The sequence below is a fragment of the Dipteris shenzhenensis genome, chromosome 8 (assembly GCF_047967505.1).
Source record: "Dipteris shenzhenensis isolate YYH24624 ecotype China chromosome 8, Dip_SZ_1.0, whole genome shotgun sequence".
NCBI lineage: Eukaryota > Viridiplantae > Streptophyta > Polypodiopsida > Gleicheniales > Dipteridaceae > Dipteris > Dipteris shenzhenensis.
The window spans coordinates 17513662-17534574 of record NC_141603.1 but is presented as its reverse complement, the minus strand read 5'-3'; the positions used below and the strand labels follow the sequence as shown (position 1 = coordinate 17534574).

Genomic DNA, 20913 nt, shown 5'->3' with positions numbered 1-20913 from the left:
ATGACCAAAACCTAAAATTTTTGCCAAAAACTCTACAAAGACCCATGCTCTTTCTTGCACCATGATCTATGTGGAGTTCCAAGCTTGTTACAAGTCCTTATTTCTTATTCCTGTGAGGTGTACGAAGCAGAAAACCTGCATTAGGCTTAGATATTGCAATCACATTGTAAAACAAGGACTAATCGACATTCTATGTCTCAAATTCAATAAAAAATTGGCAATATCTCATACAATAGGGCATTTGTTATGGCATCTCTAACCTTTCAAGGATAAACAAATTTCTAATTCCATTCACCTCATAAAACCCTCTTGCAACTTCACATGTGTACAAAATCTTGACCAAGCAATAAAGGACTGCTCCGATTGCCTCAAAGTCCGAGGCACAGAACAGGCAAGAAAACACCACCTTAGTCCAAGGTACAGAACAGGCAAGAAAACACTACCTTACCATCTGCTGGACATGATTTACCCAGAAAACGTTAAAATGTTCACTTCTTCTAGAGAAAGCCCCATTGCCAGGAAATTTTGATGTCTGGAGAGTTAAAGAAATTTTCTTAGGAGCACTAAAAATTACAAAAACTGAAGCATAATTCCAGCAAGTGTTCATATTTAGATCTCAAATTGCACATCTATTCAGATTGCTTTTATAGCTACAACCTGAGAACAACACAACCTAATATGGTACCTTTTGAGACTGCCATGCTCACCCCTTTGCGCCAGAAGGGCCGCTCCCCGTCAACCCTGCAGATCCATACCTCATTCAAGCGTTCAAGGTTGAGATCACCTGGTCGAGGTAATGTAACTCCCCCTACTACATATAATTCGCCACCCAAACCGGCCACTCCAAAGCCAACTCTCCGGTACCACGAGGGCCAGGAACAGATAGTTCTTCTCAAAGCTGCCTCCTTGTGCTCTCTGCTTACAATACCATTGAATATGACATAGAGCTCGCCATTTACTACCCCCATTGGCCCTTGTGATGCAAAACAATCAACTACATTCCACCTATTCTCCAAGGCCTCAAAGACCTGTGTCAACGGAACCTCCTTATGTACCACGTACACTTTTCCTTCCAAAACCACACCAGAACAGGGCGAGTTCATTGTTTGACAGAGATCAGCTAAGGGTTCCCATTTGTCATATGTTGGGTTGTAAATTTCTGCAGTAGCTACAAATTTCCTCGTAGTAGTAAAACCACCTGCAACAAGTATGCATTTGTCTAGCACACAGCAAGCAAATTGTGCACGAGCCATAAGCATTGGAGCTCTTTGATACCACACCATTAGAACAGGATCGTAAACCCAAACTTCATTCGTTGCAACTATGCCTCCCCGGTCTCCAGTTATGGGATCCACATCATCGCTACCTCCACCTATTACATATAATTTTCCTCCCAGCGCTGCAGTTCCAAAGTTGGACAAATGCTTTACAGAAGAAGGTAGCTTAGGCAACGTGAACCAGCGCTCACAAGAAGGGTTAAAGGCCTGCCACACCTTATCAGGCTCATACGCAGAGACATACAGCCATTCTTCACTGCTTCCTGTCTCTTCCCTCAACTTATAAAGCTCTGTACCCAGCAGAATGGATCGCCAAGCACGGTTGACAGCCCGCATGTGGGGGTGGCTACTAAGTGGCACCCGTGCCAGGCACTGTAGAGCCACTGCATCTGGTAACCCTTCAATTAGAGCAGCCATCCAGTATATAATGTACCCCAGGGCTTAATTGAAAATGAGTTTGTGGGATTATCGCATGAGAGATTTATGTGAGGAATCCACAAACCTAGACCTTTCAAATACTATCAAAGATGAGCAATGTCCACGAACAGCTCACAATCTATACAACAGGCTCTGCTAAATGTGCTCCAATGACATCCCTGCACATCCCTTGAATATAGGCAGCCAATGTTACCGAGAATAAATCCAAGTAGAATGTGCCAATTCTCTATAAAAAATCTCATAACATAAACGTATTATTTTAATGCAATACCTTAATACAAAAGAACACTAATGAGTGATTTAATTCAAATGGAGTGTACAAAATTCGAAAGAGAAACAGAAGTTATGCAGGGAAACTTGGGGTAAATCTAGAGATGACTTTCAAAAGTTCTATGATTCTAGATATCTAGGTTGAAATGATGCAGCCTAGGACACATTACATGCAATGAATAGTGCCCTACCTCTTCTTTATTTGCATTGTAGCTGGCATTTATTAGCAGCATCATAAGGATGCATGTAACAAAGATGACGTGGAGACTCTTTGGAATTAACAAAATTGGCGCTGCCATGCTTTCAACCAAAAAGTCGATCCTTGTATTCAGGAATTTCAAAATAAAGCAGTGGCAAATGCCCCTCAGAAGCCACTAGAATAGGTGGCTAAGCTCAGAAACATGCCGACAACATGCACAAGGGCAGGAAAAATCCCCCTGGTAAATCAGACAAATGTCTGTATACATCACCAAACAGCATTTGATCAGGCAAACATAGAGACTGAATAGATTCAGTCAATGCTCCTAAAATCACTGAAATCCATTAATTAAATAACACGTTAGTGTTGGAAGCTAGTCCTCATGGGGAGGCATCCTTTGCCCTAATGTTTTGTAGCAGCACGTGATTGGCTGGGTGGCACAGATCAAGCCGTGTGATTGGGCCATGCAATCTACTTGTGTGTGATTGGTTGCCTCTGCACGCATCAGTACGTGGCAGTTTTGTGATTGACGGTGGACGTGGTTGTGGCTCTTGAAGACTCTCGTGGTTCCTGGCTACTACGATTACAGGTCCTCAATTGGCTCTTTAGCGCCCTTCAACCCACCTGCAGATGATAAGCTTTGCGTGTGTGAGTGACATAGAGTTGTCTTTTCTGATGAGAGTCGTGTAGTCTTCTTAGAGGAGTGTGAGGTATTGCCAAAGCGTTTTGTGACCTCCAACAAGGTCAGTCGACCTGAGGAGACTGTGCATGGCAGTTCTCTTTGTTGTCCTTTGTTTTGGAATGGTTAATAGATTATCAAAGTTGTGTATACCTAGATGAATCCAGGAACATTCCCAAACTCATCCTCTAAAAACACAACATAGTGCAGTTTCAATCTCACAAGAGTCACTCATAAGATTGAAAACCATAAACTCCATCACGCATAGCAGGGACACGCATATCAGAGTTGTGTACTCGTGTGTGAGCTCAAGAAGCTGTTGTCTCGAACTCTCTTTCTCTCAGTTGAGTGTGGTTCTTTGATTTCTGTCATCTCGTGTAGTTAGCTTGCATCTCGTGTAGTTGTCCTCCTCTATGGCTCTTTCAGCACGAGGTGACCAAAGATGCTGGTATGCACACACAAAGAGATGGTTCGAGCGATTGGGGCTTCACAAAGTCATCCGTGAGGATCTCTTTCAGCTAAACACATTCCGGACCTGGCTGGGACCGAGCAAGCTTCCAGTGAAGCTCAGCTTCTACAAGGATCACTGCCTACATATCACAGAGGGGGATTCATTAACCCACCAGGATACACGCACATCCACTTACCCCACTCAATGAGGATCTCTATTGGGCAGTTTCGGGTCTCTTCATGTCACCAAGCTGTACATACTCCAAAATCAAAGCATAAGTTGACCATTTATTGATCATAATTAATGAGTTTTTCATTTATTTGATTATGTTCAAAGAGCTACTTTCATTTGGTCAAATTTCTGACCCCGATCAAAGATACTTAACCTCGGTTAGGTAAGCCTACCTTGGTTAGGAAGATCTGGCTTCGGCCAAGATAGTTAACCATAGTTAACCAAGCAATTAAAGTGTTGGCTTCGGTCAAAGAGTGTTGACTGCGGTCAACGAGACTTGGCTCACGCGAAGAGGGTTAACTTCGTTAATCAAAGTGCACCAACTTTGGTTGGAGAGACCTGGCCATATTTAGGGCGCTTTAACTCATGGTCGCGCCCCTTAATTACAACCAAGAGGGTTAGCCTTGGCCGACCAAAGAAAGTATTCTATGTTATGTGTTATGTTTGCTTGGTGGGGATGCCCACATGACTAGGATTAGTCCAAAGTTTATTATTCGCAAGCAAAAGCGCTAACCATTAATGGGTACCATGGTTGTACGCTTTAGTTGTTAATTGCAGGTATCAAGTGGGACTGAAAACCGAAGTGCTATGAAGCCTAACAAGCATCTAGGAGGATGTTCGTGTGACCAAGTGTTTCAAGGACTCCAAAAGTTGCCCTTTAGTGGCATGTAACTAGTTTTTAGTTAGGAAAGTTGACAAGTGGCATGTTGCCAGAGCCTGAGAGCTCATGTAATTATTTTTCACGTTTTGGATTTTTGTAGCACAGCTTCCACGCTGAACTCTCTGTACTCAAATCTTTCAAGTAATAAAATACCTTGGGGGGGGGGTCCATCCTGACATGTTGTCCTCAGCCCTAGTGTGTTGGAGAGAGAGAGAGAGAGAGAGAGAGAGAGGGTGTGCAAGAGAGAGTATCTTGCAGTCAATTGACGTCTTCAGGAAGTAGAAGATTTGCATAGGTTTAAAATGGTATTCCCCTCGGCTTCTATTCATTTGACCTCAACTGAAAACCTTCCTTGTAAACATCCAAAAGCTGTGGATGATCAGACAACATGTCCTCATCCATCCACTTGGCATCCAATGCCGAATAATTCTTGAATTTTACAAGATACCTATAAAATTCCTTGCCCTGAGGGCCCTTGCGTAAGTATGGTACACAATCTGCTCTGGCTAAAGCACCTCCTCAAGCTCATCCACTTCTGGTGGATCCTCTGTTACTGGCTCTGTAGGCTCTGGCCCTAGAATTTCTTAAGAAGACTCACATGAAAAGCAGTGTGAATCCTCCGATGCTCTGGTAATGCTAACTTGTATGCAACCTCATTTATTTCTTTTGTAACCCTAAAAGAGCCATAATATCTGAGAGATAACTTTGCATACATTTTCTGCTTGCCTTTAAACTTGCGGAGCCTAGCCTTCTCGAACTTTAAAAGTACCCAATCCCCTTCCTTGAGATCTAGCTGTCGCCTATGCTTATCTACAACTCTTTTATGCTTTTCTTGAGACCTTTCAATTGCTGTCCGGACTTGGCTGAAAGCTGTTTGGAGGTCTCTCACAAACTGATCAGCTGCAAATATTTCATCTTTGGTCCTCAGGATGGGTGGCAGAATCACCTTCCCATAGATGACCTCAAAGGGGGCTTTCCCTGTGGAGTTGTGAACTGTATTAAGCGAACTCCACCAATGGTAGGTACTTTTCCCAGTCTGGACTTGGTCACCCATGTAGCATTTCAACATATCCAATGCTGTAGAATTTGCTACCTCACTTTGATCATCTGTCTGGGGATGGAAAGCAGAAGAAAAATTCAGATTCGTCCCCATATTATCAAATGAAGCTCTCCAAAATAGACTAGTCATTCTAGGATCTTCATCACTGACAATGGACTTAGGCATACCATGGTGCTTAAAAATTTGTGCCATGAAAAGCTTAGGCGTATGATCTGCCTTTATGGTTTTGCGAACGGGAATGAAATGAGCTTGCTTGCTGAATCTATCAATGATAGTCCAAATCCCATCATTCCTTGACTTTGATCTTGGCAAATCAAAATTGAAGTCTATTGCAATACTTTCCCATGGTGCTTGAGGCACGGGAAGAGACATAAGTAGGCCAGGTGCCTTCCGTCTATCATATTTCACTTTCTGACAAGTAAGGCATTCTGAGACAAACTTATGTATATGTTTTCGCATCCCTGGCCGAAAGAAATACCTCTCTAGTGCTTGAGTTGTTGCTGTAATTCCTCTATGCCCAGCATAGGGAGGTGCATGGCATTCCTCCCAAATCTTTTTCCTCATCTCTTAGGTGATGCATAGGCAGTCATCTTTCATTAGATACCCATCTTTCAGAGAATAGTGACAAGTGGACTGCCCCTCTTGAACTTGCTGTAAAATCTCACCAAAATCTGCATCATTAGCATATTGCTCCCTCATGTTCCAGGTCCTGATAATAACCAATAGTCACATTATTGACCTGGGGTCTTCGGGACAAGGCATCTGCCACTCTGCTCCGAAAACCTGGAGTATGGACAATCTGAAAATGATACATTGACAGCATGTTTGCCCATTTCATATGCTTCTTAGAGAGCTTTGTCTGAGTTAGAAAGTATCTCAGACTTTGGTGATCTGTTAACTGTAAAGTCTACACCCAAAAGATACTGCTTCCATGTATGGATGGCATGGATTACAACCAGTAACTCTTTCTCATAGATTCCCAGATATCTCTCTGCATCTCGGAGTCTCCAGCTTTCATAGGCCACTACATGACCATTCTGATGCAATGCAGCCATAACACATTCCCCACAAGCATCACAATCCACATCAAATGACTGATACAAATCTAGAACTATCAAGATTGGCTCTGTGATCAGCCTCTCTTTGAGGGTGGTGAATGTTGCCTTTTGAGGAATTCCCCATCTGAAAGCTGCATTTTCCTTAGTAAGATCATGGAGTGGAGCGGCTATATCCGCAAAATGCCTGATAAATCTTTTGTAGTAAAAACACAAGACTAGGAAACTTCGGACTTCATGCACAGTTTTCAGCGCTGGCCATTCCTGAATGACTCCGATCTTTGCCAAATCCATGTGTATCGCATCTTTGGATATTTTATGCCCCAAGTAATGGATCTCTTCCAGGAAGAATTCACTTTTCTTGCTATTTGCATAGAGCTGGTGATTTTTCAGCTCTTGAAATACTGTAGCAAAATGTTCCTTGTGTTGTTCTTTGGACTTTAAAAAGACAATAATGTCATCCAAGAAGGTACCCGTGAACTGTCTATAGGCTCAAAAGATATTATCCATCATCCTATTGAAAGTAGCTGAGGCATTAGTCAATCCAAAAGGCATCACCAGATATTCATACAACCCAAAAGTAGTGTGGAACGCTATCTTATGTACATCCTGAGGCTATATCCTCACTTGGTGATGGCCACTCTTTAAGTCTATCCTGCTGAAAACTGAAGCTCCATTTAAAAAATCCAACACATCATCAATGCGTGGAATAGGAAATCTATTCTTGATGGTCATTTTGTTCAGTGCGCGGTAATCGACGCACATACGGAATGAGCCATCTCTCTCTAGTACCACCAGTACAGGGGAGCAAAAAGGAGAAAAACTGGGCTGAATCAGCCCCTTGGACAACAAGTCTTGCACCTGAGCCATAATCTCCTCTCACTGAGTTACACTAACTCTGTATGGGGACCTATTGGGTGGCTCGCTGCCAAGAATGAGTTCTATGCCATGATCTTCTGGTCTCTCAAGAGGTAACTCCCCTGGCAAAACGTCAGAAAAGCAATTTTTAAAATTTTCAAGAAATTGAAATTATTTCTGATCTGCCTCACTTATTTCAGCATGCATTTCAACATCTCTCTCTTCTACAAAAACCATGTAAGCTGAAACTACAGACTTTATTTCATTTCCAGCAGAACTTTTTGATACAATGGAAATAGTTACCCCTCTATTCCTAGCAACCACACAATGTACTTTGCCCCTATGTACAAACTCCAGCACTCTTTCAGGAAGAGTCAACTTCACTGCCTTGTGATGGAACCAAGGCATACCCAAAATTACATCTGATGTTTCACTGGAGAAATGAAGGTGTCTTCCTGATCCATATAACTCTGATGTACATGAAGACGGAGCTTTCCTATCAAGGAAGTGACTGGCACAGGGTTCCCACAGAACATCAGGTCGACATCCAGAGCCCTGCCCAACTCCTGCGTCTTTATTCCCAGCCTCAGGGCTAAATACCTTGATATAAAGTTATCTGTAGCCCCTGGATCAAATAAAATCAGCACTTGCTGGTCTCTGACTTTGCCCCATGATAGCAGCAATTCTCGTTCCTCTAGGTTTGAAACATGACCCAATATATCAAGAATTCCTCCCACCATTGTCTTGTGCGATCCCGTGGCTTTTCTGGGCACTGGGCAACCACATGCCCCTCTTTGCCGGATCTGAAGCATTTACCCTCTTTCCTGAAAATTTCAATCTGTTCAGGGGTAAACTGTGGTCTTCCTTTATAGGGCCTTTGTACCTGGTTTCCCCTCGGCTTCTGAGGCTGAAATCCCCTGTTCTGAGCCTTGGGAAACTCTCTTGTTTCAAAGTTGGGGGTCATTGACTTTTTATCCCCCAGTATCCCTGCCTATAGTGAAGGCACACTAGTAGGATCCTGCATGTACACAAGACTAGCCACATTGGCTGAATGCATAAGATCTGAAATTTCTTTGATATCCTTAGTGTTCACTTGGGCCTATATCTTTGGAGTGAGTTCTGCCTAGGAGTCCCAAAATTTCTGGTTGTAAGACTCAATTGTATCTTGTGCTTCCATATGTATACTCTCCCAACCAAGGAGGACTTGGTTGGACATGATCCCGAAAGTGTTTAGGAATAAACTCTTTATAGAGAGCTTTCTTGAAGTCCTTCCATTGTCATGACAAGAGAAATCACTAATCGGTGATTAGTAGACATTGAAAACATTATTATGTATTATACGCCAATGGTGTTGTAACATGTATTTGTATTTATGATGGACACCGACCAATTTGTTATGGCGGTGGATCATCTGAGTAGATAGGACTAGTTGAGCTGGAGCCACTGCTTCAAACGGCATCAAATTTGGACATGTGATACTTATTTTATTAATAAAAAGGCTAAGGGTAGGTGTAAATGGGAAGATGGAACTTGAGTGATCTCAAGGGACATTAATGACAAGGTATCACCCTTTCATTGTGAATCTCATGTAGCATTTTTCATTCACATTGCATTCATCCGCCATTTCTCTCCCACCTTGCATGTAGGTCAAAATAGAACCAAGTACTCTCACGAGGGTGCTCTTCTCCATTGGAGGGCCAACAACATTCAAATTCTGCATGCATTGCACACATTTGCATTCTTGAGAAAGTTGGTTCTTCACATTTGGCATCGGGACAGCAAGAGTGTGCAGGGCAAAGGACACGAGAAGGCCGCGCGGAAGAGAGCCACGGAGGGAAGGCTGCACGAAAGGCACGAGAAGAGTGGAGTGCCATGCGCAAAGGCTGTGCGCGAGTGAAGGGGCGTGCGAAAGGAAGGGTGCGGGATACCGAACAAGGCCTGAAGATCACTGAGTGCAACATCGGACTGAACAACGCACGCGTGAACTGGAGGTGATCTTGCACGCAACAGCGGACTGACCGACGCATGCGTGAACTGAAGATCGATGCAGCAGGCCAGAAGAGCCGACAACGGAAGGCTGCTAAGCAGCGGTGCGAGTTTTGAGGGAAGGCAATATTGTCTCAGTTTTGAAGGAAGGCAATATTAAGAGGGCTGCAAACATTGGATTTCGGAATTCTGAGGTAAGGAATTTCTCTGAATTTTTTGGTCTTTGGACGGGGAACAGGATGTCCTAACGGGGTGACTCCCCCCCGTGCAAATAGACCCTTAAAACCCTTAAACCTTCTCCCCAACGGAAAGTCCGATTGGAACAAGATTTTAAGGGGGTGATCCATCCATCAAGTACCCCCTATAACGGTATCTAGAGTACTATTCCGCTCAAAACAAGTAGCCCAAAAGTTTACAGCATAAAAACAAGGAAGAAAGGCTAAAAGAGAAGGAAGAAGAGGTCAAATGAAGTAGTTTTTCGACAGAAGCAAAGCGGGAGTCGGATAAGTACCACCAACTCTACAACACTTGACTTTTGCTGTAAAATAAACCCCTTTTTCTGAAATTACAACAAGCCATTTTCTCTTGTATTACTAAAAGGAAAGAATGGAAGGAGGAGGGATATTTAATAATGAACTTGTCCTTTTTCCTCCACTACCAGAAGGACATAGGGAGAGAACACCATCACCTCCTCTGAAGAGGATAATGTAGATGAGAGTTACACACATATTGAGTATGATAACCCACGTATAGAATTACCTTCATCTCTCCTTCAAGAATCTCTTGATAGGGAGTTTTCCTTCAGAAATGAAGGGAGAAACGAGATCATCCAAGAGCAAGGCACCGAGTTTACGCCTTTAACTCAAAATCTCGTACACATGGATTATAATCCAAGTGCAAGAGGGAGAGAGGAGTCTCCCATTGATAAGCTGGTTTCTCAGCTTGAACAGTCCATTATGACAAAATTAGGGACTAAGAGAGTGCTGAATTTTGGGGATGATGATTTAAGTTCCCCCTCAAAGAGAGCTAAATTCCAACCCCGAGAGAGAATAGAGTTCCCAAAGTATGATGGAGCAAGAGAGGCAGATAAAATCCTCAATTGGATTCACCATTTTGAGCTATATTTTGACCATCAAGATAAGACCGACCACGAGAAGCTTGCTCTTGCCACACTACATCTATAAAAGGATGCTTTGATGTGGTGGTCTTTATCACAAATGGGAAAAGAGCCTGTTCTTCAATGGTCCAAATTTGTAGCAGCTTAAGGCTACTTTCATGCCTCCGAGGCATATTGACCTTCCACTGGGAAAGGTTCAGGCAATTCGAAAACAAGAGTAACGTTGAATTTACAGCTAATTTTTGGAAACTCTCTTTAGAGTTACCTGAGAAGAGCGAGGATGATATAAGGAAGAAGTATTTAACAGCCCTGACCCCGAAAGTGAGGTATGAGGTTGAAATGTTCAACCCAACCACCTTGAAAGACCTCACTAAATTGGCTGAGATTGCTGAGAGGAAATTGGATTCTCATAAACCCTTCAACAAAGGAAAAGAGAAAGCTATTGTACAAAATGTTAACAACCAATCACGCCCTGGATGGATGCCATTTCCTTCCATGACTGACGATGAGAAGAAAAAGCTAATTAAGGAGGGTAAATGTTTCACATGTAAGAAACATTAGCCATGGCATCCATGGCATAAATGTCCACTCTATTAGCCAAAATTGCCAAAACCAATTTTGTAAAAGGGAAAGGCAAAGCATCCAAGCAGGAGGGTGAGGCTTCTACCTCCTCATCCCAAGACTCTACGGTGAACATAGAACCAGTAAATGCTATCCATTCAGCCAACACTAGTGTATGGATGTGTGAACTGAATAGAGAGTAGATATATTCATTGTGGAGTATAGACGGAGAAAAATCCGTGTAGAGCGTCTCATAGGATGAATAGGGCTGAAATAGAAGAATTGGAAAAAGAGATTGAAGGTCTATAGTTTCTATAGACTAAGTAGTTCTCCATCGCAAAATATGTTAGAATTATAGATATAATTCAGCAGTGACCAATGTAATTTAATAAGCTAGTTAGGGGCACTTTTCCCTCTTTAAGAGGTTTTTTCCCCTAACCGCAGTTAGTTCACTAACTATGGTTAGTGACTACTAAGGTTTTGTCACTAGGACAAAACCTCATCTCTAACTCTTTCAGTTGTACTCTTTACACTCTTCTATTGCAAATCTGCACACTATGCCGAATGGAGTAGATCGCGACAGAGGAGCACTTTCTATGTATCTACCCAGTCTACTATGAAATCCAAGGGCGATATCACTGCCTCTTTCAGGAGAGGGTCATGGCTTTAGTCCAATTACACGGCTGATCCATTTTTTCGATCAGGTTTGTGTTGGACTCTATCTGATTGAGATGAGATGACAGAAAGATATACTAATGCGACAGACCAGAGGGCAGGAGGGACCGATGCCACAGGTCACCGAGATTGACAGAGCAAAGACACTTGTTATAGATTTTTATGCATTTGAGTCAGCGGCCGAGGCTAAGGGAGAGGAGCTTGATGAGATGAGAGCATCATGGATTAGCAGTGGGAGTGTCTGCCACAATGCTGCCAGACGAGAGGCACGCACTCCCTGTGCAACACGGAGAGGGACCACACGCACGATTGAGGTTCGGTCTATTTCAATCATCCTTAGAGGTGACTACCAGAGACGAGGCTTCACCCTTGACGTAGTCCGTCGGATCCAGAGATCGAGGAGACCACGCCCTCCACCGCATCAAGCAATAGCTCGACAAATAACAGCATGAGTATCGATACGTGCACCTTATGGAAAACCAATTTAATGTACATCCTGTATGTTCCCTTGTGAAAATTTATTATTCTTCCCAAGGGAAAGATATAGAGAGGGGGAAAGAGATAGAGAGGCAGAGGGAGAGGGAGAATATAAATTGACTACAGTCTACAGACTAGTGTTGGAATATTAGGGTCATCTCCCCACTTGTGAGCCCCCATATAAAGACATGGGGGAGGATGATGTCCACTGTAGGATGGGAGAAAGGGGTTGGCTGCAGATTGGCTGCTACTCAGGCAGAACATAGATCTCCTTGAATATACAATTGACTACAGGCTACAGACTAGTGATGGAGTTTTAGGGTCGCCTCCCCACTTATGAGCCCCCGTATGAGGACATGGGGGAGGATCAAGTACAGTGTAGGATGGGAGAAAGGGGTTTGGCTGTGGATTGGCTGCTACACAGGTAGAAAATAGATCTCTTTGAATAGGGTAGCCACATGGGGCATATACCTAGATGAATCCAGGAACATTCCCAAACTCATCCTCTAAAAACACAACATAGTGCAGTTTCAATCTCATGAGAGTCACTCACAAGGTTGAAAACCATAAACTCCATCATGCATAGCAGGGACTAGCCACATGGGGCACCCTGGTCAGCACATATGGCTGACAATATGTCCTGGTTTAGGGCTGATTATGAGCCCAGTGTGTGCGCAGAAGGGCTGAGAGAACCCCCAGAAATAGGCACCTGCAAAGTCTGTCTACAGGCTGATACAACAGCAGCAAGTCGGCAGACCTGTCTACTGGTTAAGGCATAAAAAGGAGCTGGTCAGCAGCAGCAGCAGTCAATGGAGGGCTGCAGGTACTAGTCTGGTCTGAAAGTCGGCAGACAGGCAACAGCAGCTCGAGGCAGGAGACAGCAGGCCACAAACCTGTGGGCCTGCCATGGCAGGTCAGCACTAGCCAGACTGAGGTGGCAGTTACGTGGGTCATTCGGCCCTGTCAAGGTTCGCTGGTATACAGACAAGGTCGGTCTGTTTGGGGGAGTCTATCCCCTATATAAGGAGCCCCCCTTTGGGTTCCATCATCCAGAAAGTGTTCAGCCTGCAGACCATGTTGGACAGTGAAGAACACATGAGCCCCCCTTTGGGTTCCATCATCCAGAAAGTGTTCAGCCTGCAGACCATCTTGGACGGTGAAGAAGACAGGAGTCCTAGCAATCAGAACAGCTTTCGGGGTGTCTACTAAAAGGGCAGATCTACATCCAGGTAGAACAGTCATTGGTGGTGCACAGATGGAGGAGCAGAACTTTGCAGGAGTGTCTACCTTTGAGCAGCTACTGAAGTCTACATAGAGGCACATGGCGCAAGAGGAGGAGTTCAGTTCAGAGGGTGCAGCAATTGGAGTCAGATTGGGTGCCCTACCTCAGTGGAAGGAGTCGGTACATCTGGTAGCAGTACTGCTACTTGGTTTTCACCATTATATATATAATATTCTGTTTTGGCTGAACATCCAAGTTCTCTTTCAAATCTGTGTTCTTCTCATTACTGTTTAGTCATGTGAATTGTGTTGTGATCTCGAAGTAAAATCTTCCACTGGGAGGGAGTAAGCTTATGGCAAGCATCTACCCTATGTTTTCCAACAACTCGTCACTATGTAGTACAACAATGATATGATTAACCATCAACCAATGCCTCTTTCCACTTTCACATTTTCAGACACTATCCTTCCTCCATAGACTCTTGCAACCTAGCAGATTTCATGATCCAGCTGTACAGGAGCCATAGAGGGCACTTAGACATGCCCCATCAGTCTCTTTTCATCATTTGGCATGACATTGTACACTTTCATGGCCAGGAATATCTCTCTCTCATTTTCACAGCCCATAGAAGAGCCACCCTGGCACCGGGCTATGTATCTTGACTCTGAGTATGAGTACTAGTTTAGATTTCTTGTATTTTGAGTTTGGTTTTAGTATAGTACTCAACAAAGGGCCTCTGCTCCAGTCCACAGTGGCTTGTATGGGTTGTCTTTGTGACTATACTTTGTCTCATAGGCCTATGAGGCCTCCCAAAGACAGTATTCCATCTCTCTCTCTCTCTCTCTCTCTCTCTCTCTCTCTCTCTCTCTCTCTAGCACGCACACACACACACACCCCATTGGAGCAAAGCAAAATCAGCATAGCTTGGGAGAAATTCACTCAATAGAATGTGTTGACATTGTCGTATCTTATGTTATTTGGGATGTGTTTTCAAAGGACACATATTTAGCATAAATCTGATTGCCCAAGCTCGTCTAACTAGAGGAGGTGCTTCACTAGCCAAAGTCGAGAGAGAATGCTTCTAGGCCAACGTTCAATATGTAGAACCAAACCAAAACTATTCATGCAAGGGCTTTTGGGGGTTAGATCTTAGAGAGGCTGATAAGTAGGCCAAATTCAAGTGATTATACCTGATGGTGCTCTCACACATGATTCAAGGGAGGAGGGAGGGAGAAGGGAGATGCACTCCACATCACCACATACCTTAACATAGCTTAGAGGTATAACAAAACAAATGCCCGTAGACAAAGGCTACCATGGAGGGCTCCCTCATCGTCTATGTGTAGCTGATTGGGATAAGAGGTACCAATATGCACAAGCCAACAAGTGGTTCCACCCACGAGGCATATACCTAGATGAATCCAGGAACATCCCAAACTCATCCTCTAAAAACACAACATAGTGCAGTTGCGATCTCATGATAGTCACTCATAAGGTTGAAAACCATAAACTCCATCACGCATAGCAAGGACTAGCTACTATGGCATCCCCACTGACATCATCAGCGCCCAAAAGTGGGTGTAGACCATAGTATAAAAATATGCTCCGAATCCACACACCCACACATACTTGAGCACTCAGCATCCATTTATACAAAGTCTTCATACTGAGTTTCAGTCAGCACTCCGGAGGTGAAGGGCAGACTCAACCATGATGAAGGCTATGTTGGAATGGTCACCTCCCCATCTGTAAGCCCCCATCTGAGGAGAGCATGGGGGAGGTAGACAAGGGGATATTGGGGCTGCCACATGGGGAGCACACAGTTAGGGCAGAGGCTGCCACATGGGCAGCACACAGTCTGCCATGTGGGCAGCTGTCAAAACCGGAATGCATGGGCCTGCAAAAGAGGCGCACAGGTGGCAACATAGGCAGGCTGAAAGCGCCTGCATGGCGGGCTGTTTGGCAGAAGAGATGGCGCAGAAGGGCGGGGCAGACCAGCAGATTAGGTCGGCCACATGGAGGCCAGGTGGAGCAGCAAATGGGGCTGCCAGTGGGCAGTGGCATGCCATATATAGGGCTGGGCCCCTGCCTTGATTCGAGGGCTAAAGGCCCTAGAAGTGTGGGCCCAAAAGGCCCCAGGTTGTGAGCCCTTATAGGGCTGGACCAGCCACAGACTGGTCGGCCAGTCTGGTCGGCCAGTTTGCTGCAGGCTGGTCGGTATTTTTGCCAGCCCCTTGGGGCCTATAAAAGCAGAGGCTCTTGGCCTCATTTATCATCACTTGCAGCAGCAGTTCAGGGAGCAGGAGGAGCAGCAGAACAGGCACCTGTGGGCCTCTATCTAGGAGGATTAAAGTGGTATGTAGAGCTGCAGACCTAGCTCAGAGTGCTGCCCACCTAGGCTGGTGCAAAGACAGCAAGGTGGAAAGGATCTGGACGAATAGTCTACAGAAGCTCGAAGTGGAGCACGCGGGCTCGAGTCTAGAGATAGCCGGCAGATAGGAGAAGGACCTTGTGGTAAGATCAGAGGACCACACCATTGGTGGGACTCTGGATCTATCTATTTTGTATTGTGTCCATAGCTTTGGACGGAAATATTATTAAGGTGGTTTCTCTATTTGGCTGGTTCATTGTCTATTGATGAGTCTGCACATCTATTTTATGCACATAAGTTAAGAAGTTAGTGATTCCACACCCCACACGCACACTGTGTGAGCTCCTGGGCATTACTATCAGTCTTCTGTTGTGCGTACCCTCTATTGGGTCATTTCTAACATGGAATCAGAGCCCAAGTAGGAGGCTCACAGGTGTGGGAGCCTAAAGGCAGGGACCTTGCTGAAGGACGACCCTAATTCAGAAGCTCTTGGGAATCGACTTCCACGACTGGAGGATTGTGCCCTTGCGAGAAGGAGGGTGACTCAGGTTCAATCAGGTGCGTTCAGAGTTCTAGTCTACTGAAATTGAGTTTGGTTGACGTTGCTATGTGGTATAAACAGCAGAGATGTCAATCTCTACAGCCTCTTCAGCCCCTGCTTTCCCCTCCTCCCCCAGTTTTCTCTCATTCACTATCCCTAACTTTGGAGAGTCCGGGAAACTGGACAGGACCAACTACCCAATCTGGAAAGTGAAGATCCGGAGTCATTTAGTGGCTTGGAAGTTGTGGAAGCTGACCACAGGAGTGGAGGCGGAGCCGGAGGACATGGTGGACAGGCAAGGGGAGATAGTCATGGCAATAGTCAGAGAGGAGCTCGAAGCTTGGGAAGACAGAGATGCCCATGCCCTAGCATTAATCATAGGGACTACGGCGGACTCTGTTCTTCCACATATCCAGATGGCCAAGATGTCAATAGAGGCGTGGGTCACTCTGAAGGATTTGTATGAGACGGACAACACCTTCAAGATTTTTCTTCTTCAACATCAACTCTACAATCTTGATATGGAAGAAGGAGATATGGTACATAGCCACTTGACGAAGGTCAAGGTGGTGAGGGATCAGCTCGCAGCAGTTGGTCAGACGACAGACTCATGCCATTTGGCCTTGATGGTACTGAGGAGACTACCTCGGAGTTTCAAGAGCTTTGTTACGATTGTGACAGCAGGACAGAGAACCAAACCTCTGACGTTTAAGGAGTTGGGTCCATTACTGCTACAGGAGGAAGCTTGGGAGAAGCTCTACAATGAGGACAAAGACGACAAGGCAATGCTGGCGAAGGATTACACTGGCAAAGGAAAGGGCAAGCCTAATGATGGCAAGTCTAAGAAAAACAACTCTAACGACGAGGAGACTTCGTAAAGGAAGCAGAAGAAGTGCTTCTACTGTGATACGCCATGACATTTTGCAAAGGACTGCAGAAAGAAAAAGGCGAATCGGAAAAACAAAAAGGAGTCCGACTCAGATTCAGAAGGAGAGGCCAAAGCAAATGTGGTAATCAAAGAGTTGTTCTTGGTGACATCACCGAGTGTTACCGAGGTCAGATATGTTGATCCAGAAATCACAGTGAGGATGTCTAACATAGAGATGTGGGTCGACAAGGAGTCAGATGCCTTTGTGAAGATGAAGGACAGCATGGAGCGCTTGGTACCTTCCAGGTGCGTGGCTATTGACACTAACACGAGGGTGGAAGCGCTCCCTTCCAGGTGCGTGGCTGTTGACACTAACACGAGGGTGGATTCCATGGACGACCCTAGGGTCTCATGGTCATATGGATGCTGTACTTCGAAAGGGGACAATAAAGGATTACACAGGCTCTTGGCGGGTGCCTCATTGAGGTACAGGGTTTGCTTCCAGAGCAAACATACAGGCAGTACAACAGTCTGGTATGTACTTGATATTTTGCATTTGAGCCTTCATAGCATGCTGTGGAAAGACTCTGCTCTTCATTTATCTCAGGTGATATGAGATTGGAAGGAATTGGCCTTCTTCGAAGGCAAAAGGGGAAGTATTGGGGCTTCTTCAAATCTTGGACGCAGATTGCTAGAAGGTGATGGACAAAAAGTACTAAAGCCAGAAGAGTGCCTGCTTCAAAACTCAGCGAGAGTTCATGGTCCAGGTTATCTGGAAGTATTCATTGGTTGCAAACCTTGCCAAAGGAAGGACGGGTTGAAACAGACCCTCAGAGCATGGCGCTTGGAAGACTCCAAGTTGTCCACTCATTATGAGGGGGACAATTGGAAGATCATAGAGGCTGGGTTGCTCGAGTTCGAAGGCGGGAACATGACTGAAGGAGGTGGTGCCAGGAGGTGCTACCAGAGATGGACCTATGTACCAGGATGGTGTGCGGAAGCAGAACTAGACTTGGTGGAGCAGGAGCCACTGGATCAAAAGCCAAGAAAAGATTTCGACATCGAAAAGTTCCAGAGGACTACGACCAGGGACTTACTGGAGCATCGTCATCAACGTGTTGGCATTGGGCCGAGATGTGTCGGTAAGAGGGGGTGTTGGAATGGTCACCTCCCCATCTGTAAGCCCCCATATGAGGAGAGCATGGGGGAGTTAGACAAGGGGATATTGGGGCTGCCACATGGGCAGCACACAGTTCCCACACTTCTAGGGCCTTTAGCCCTCCAATCAAGGCAGGGGCCCAGCCCTATATAAGGCATGCCACTGCCCACTGGCAGCCCCATTTGCTGCTCCACCTGGCCTCCATGTGGCCGACCTAATCTGCTGGTCTGCCCTGCCCTTCTGCGCCATCTCTTCTGCCAGACAGCCCGCCATGCAGGCGCTTTCAGCCTGCCTATGCTGCCACCTGTGCGCCTCTTTTGCAGGCCCATGCATTCCTGTTTTGATAGCTGCCCACATGGCAGACTGTGTGCTGCCCATGTGGCAGCCTCTGCCCTCCCAAAAGGCCCCGGGTTGTGAGCCCTTATAGGGCTGGACCAGCCACAGACTGGTCGGCCAGTTTGCTGCAGGCTGGTCAGTGTTTTTGCCAGCCCCTTGGGGCCTATAAAAGCAGAGGCTCTTGGCCTCATTTATCATCACTTGCAGCAGCAGTTCAGGGAGCAGGAGGAGCAGCAGAACAGGCACCTGTGGGCCTCTATCTAGGAGGATTCAAGTGGTATGTAGAGCTGCAGACCTAGCTCAGAGTGCTGCCCACCTAGGCTGGTGCAAAGACAGCAAGGTGGAAGGGATCTGGACGAATAGTCTACAGAAGCTCGAGGTGGAGCACGCGGGCTCGAGTCTAGAGATAGCCGGCAAATAGGAGAAGGACCTTGTGGTAAGATCAGAGGACCACACCATTGGTGGGACTCTGGATCTATCTATTTTGTATTGTGTCCATAGCTTTGGACGGAAATATTATTAAGGTGGTTTCTCTATCTGGCTGGTTCATTGTCTATTGATGAGTCTGCACATCTATTTTATGCACATAAGTTAAGAAGTTTGTGATTCCACACCCCACACGCACACTGTGTGAGCTCCTGGGCATTACTATCAGTCTCCCGCTGTGCGTACCCTCTGTTGGGTCATTTCTAACAGGCTAGCACTAAAGGAGAAGCTAATCAAAAAGTAGTCCAAATCTCCTCATTCAAGCTACAACTGCTGGTGAAGTCTGAACGATTTCATTTTAGTCTCTCCCAAACAAGTGGTTCCACCCACATGGTATGTCCATTGACCACTTCACCCCATATGAGTACTCCTTGGATGTACCTTCTCTATGTCTAAAAAAGCAAGAGATCCACCAAACTGTCGGAGAAGACATATGGTATGTATACATTCGTAAGATCCTGAGACAGCCACACGCCACTCAAAATGGAATGCTATGGAGCATTTCCTCCACTTGACTATGGGCGGCTTCTACCAAGCACCAAGGTACCTACGAGTCCACCTATAACAATCTCTACAGATAGCTATGGGCCAGCTCCCAACATCATTCCTTGGGTTGTTCCATCTATTTCAGCTCGCTTTTTAGCTTACATTACACCTACAGATGGGCTACTTACATTACACCTACAGGTGCGCTACACACATTTAGTTCCCCCACGTCTTCTATACACCTCGACTTTCCCTACATGGGGTGCTCCGATTATGATGCATTACAGATTTTGGTCTCATAGGCCTTTTTGGGATTTTGCAAACGTTAATAAACTTTCTTTCTTCTTCTTTCTACCTCTCTCTATCTCTACTACTATATCTCTCCTTTTCCCTTCAGGTTGTGCTCTTCCTTACAGGTTCAGACCTGACACATGTTTATTGAATGTATCCTAACTTGCACATGTACAAGAGACTGACACCAGGCCTTGCCTACATATGGGTGCTCCTGCATTCTCTGGGAGAGGATGAAATCGTGATATGTCGCACAGCTCTCCCACGTACAGGCATGAATTCTTCAAGTTCCTATGCGTATAGATCATCTACTTTCTTATATGGTGCCCGATAAGAGAGAACGGAACTGGGGAATTGAGACTTTTATCATATTGCTGGATACGTTGCGCTACAAAGAAAACCCCTGCGAAGGAAAGATACTGCGCATTTACATTTACAAGAAGCGTCCGAAGCATTCTGCGATCGGGAACTGAAGGGAGATGCATGTCGAAAATTGACAATGACAACGAGTAAGTCAACTTACAAAAATCTCTTGATACGACGCTGATATCAACGCCAAAAATGGGCACAGGGGGGGGCTACTACTGTTTGAAAAAACCTCACGTCTGAGGTGCGATGTTGGAGATGAAAAGGGACTGAAATGGGAGAGAAAGGAGCTGAAGGATGAAGGATGGCGATTATCTCTCTCGGGAGTCCAAGGAGGATAATCCAACAAGATGAGATCGACAACCCAGGTGAGCACCTAACCCAAGTTCCAAACTCTCACACACACTCGGTCTTCTTAGAGCCACTACACACACACGCGTAACGGCCTCGTCACGCCACCCCACGACTTTGCAAACCTCTGACGTTTGCAAGCTTTCATGCACAAACCTCCTCGAACCTTCTAGCGCCCCTCCTCCAGAGAAAGAGGGGGTGCTGCCCACGAACCACAGCTTCCCTTGTAAACTGGCCAAGCTTTCATGCACAAACCGCCTCGAACCTTCTAGCGCCCCTCCTCCAGAGAAAGAGGGGGTGTTGCCCACGAACCACAGCTTCCCTTGTAAACTGGCAGTCCAACCGGTCGTGGCAATGCATCATTTAAACTGGCAGTCCAACCGGTCGTGGCTAGAGGCAAGTGAAAGCATTTAAATCATAAACGTGAGAGGAAGAAATGGT

At 45.5% G+C, this 20913-nt stretch overlaps 1 pseudogene across 2 annotated transcripts; it reads right to left on the bottom strand.

Annotated features, from left to right (window-relative positions):
• Positions 1-240: 240 nt before the first annotated feature.
• Positions 241-20494, bottom strand: LOC147899205 (F-box/kelch-repeat protein SKIP30 pseudogene; annotated as a pseudogene). Of its 2 annotated transcripts, none has more exons than XR_015541436.1 (2): positions 20279-20494; positions 241-1883 (listed from the first exon to the last, which is right to left on the bottom strand). The product of XR_015541436.1 is annotated as an F-box/kelch-repeat protein SKIP30 pseudogene, transcript variant X1 (transcript). The 2 variants fall into 2 exon arrangements; XR_015541437.1 differs by having other exon boundaries at positions 241-1873.
• Positions 20495-20913: the final 419 nt, after the last annotated feature.